This window comes from Tupaia chinensis, unplaced genomic scaffold, assembly GCF_000334495.1.
Source record: "Tupaia chinensis unplaced genomic scaffold, TupChi_1.0 Scaffold000162_1, whole genome shotgun sequence".
In the NCBI taxonomy this organism is placed as follows: domain Eukaryota; kingdom Metazoa; phylum Chordata; class Mammalia; order Scandentia; family Tupaiidae; genus Tupaia; species Tupaia belangeri.
In genome coordinates, this window is record NW_006159636.1 from 154,581 (window position 1) to 156,688 (window position 2,108).

Consider the following 2,108-nt stretch of genomic DNA (forward strand, 5'->3'; position numbering starts at 1 on the left):
ATGCTAATTCACCTTCTTGTCTCCCCTTAGCCCTTGACAACCACCTTACTGTTTTCTATTTCTGTAATTCTTAATTTCTCTAGATAGTTATTATAAATGGAATTATAAAGTATTTATCCTTTTGGTGATTAGGTCATTTCAATTAGTTTAATGTCCTGGAGGAACGTCTACATCATAACCTACACAAGATTCCCTTCTTTTTCAATACTCCAGGGTCTGTACATACCACATTCCTCTATGCACGCATCTCTCAGTAGATAATTCATTTCCTTTCATCTCTTGCTTATTGTGAATAATGCTATAATGGCTATGCAAATATTTCTTTAAGGTCCCACTTGAATTTTTCTTGCCACACGCACAAAAGTCAGACTACTAGATCATATGGTCGTTCTTTATTTATTTTTTCATTTAAGGAGCTCCATTCTGTTTTTCTTAACAGCTACATCATTCTACATTCTCACCAATAGTGCTAATGGATTTCGATTTCCGCATATCCTCCCTCTCCAATACTTATTCTTTTGTCTTCTTTCGATAGTGGCTATCCTGATGAATGTGAGGTGATTTTTTCCTTCTGATTTTTAATTGCAGTTCTTTTATAATTAGCAGCCATTTTTTTTTCCATATGCTTGTTGGATTCTCCTTTGGAGAATTGTATGTTCAAACTCTTTGTCTATTTTTTAAAAATAGGTAGCCTATATTTTTATCTAATGAAAAGTTGATAGTTGTACCAAAGGGCAAGTCTCATGAGGGATTGAGTAGTTTTCTGAAAAGAAGTTTGTACAGCATTTGTGACAAACTGTTTCCTCCTTTTGCTATTTAACTCTCAAAAAACTCAAAAGGCTCCTAGGCCTTCTGCAGAAAGTTTCTGAGAGGAGGGCAAAGATCTTTGAAGTGCTGGTTGTGGTGGAGCCATAAAAACATTTTCCTGTGTTTTTTCACGGTACTCTAGCCTTTTTTCAGACTTGGGTAGGGGTAGACCGCCAAATAAAATTAATCTGTTTTTTTCTTTTTCTAATAGTGACTTATTCTATTAGCGACTTCCTCGTATTGGTAATTATTATTTCAATCATATTTTAAAGTATCAAACCTCCAAATATACTACTAAGAATGAAGATTCTTTCATGATTGTTCTCTGAAGCCTTTCTTCAGCGGTACATCAATGTCAGACAATATATGAGGTCTAAATCGTGACTTTTAAAGAATCAGTGATTGTTACTATCAAAATCAGGTTATGACCCAGGACAGCCACCACCAGAGAACACTCAGATAATAGCATCATAAGTCACAATGCCACAATGATCTGGGAAGGGCAGGTAGCCATAGGCACTGCTATTTGGTTCAGAGAAGCACCAATTAATTTATCTACTCTCTGATCCACTTGAAGAACTCAGCTGGAAATCAAAGAAAGCAAGTTTAAAAAAAAATTCTAACATTTGAGGTATGTTATGTGTTCTTTCAAGTAGACTATATTTTAGACTCTAGAACTAAGGGTCATAACTTTCGAATCTCTATCTTCTTATAGAATTAGAGTTTGTCAAAGGTGTTAAAAATAAAGTAAGTGTCCTGTGAAGTTATTGAGAAAGTTGAGAAAAAAAGTCAAGAAAATCTAAGACTTTTAAATAAGAGTGGTAACAACAACAACAACAACAATAATGCAAACAAAGGTTTTTCTTGATTTTCATGGGTTCCCACTCTTCCTCTTGAAATTCAAATTTGTATGTGACCTTAACTAAGAAAAATGGCTTTTATAAAGCTTAACATTTACATTTTCAGTAAAAAACAATGGAATTAAGAGGATATTTACAATATCCTAGGGATCTATTTTCTAAATCTCTCTCAAATATAATACCACACAATGACCTCTTTCTTGTTCTGTTAGTATGATAGTTGTACCCTAAAACCACTCCCCCAGAATGAAATTATTTTCCTCATCTCAGATACAATTTTATTTTTTTCCCAAGCCTCACAATATTCTTGAGATAAAGGAAAAATTCTGCAATATCATTGGTTTTCTACTATGGGATATTTTCACTCTAGCACAGGGAAAGGAAACCCAAACAAGAAGACGAGAAATGAATAGCATTGTAATCTCATTGAGTTAGGGAAAG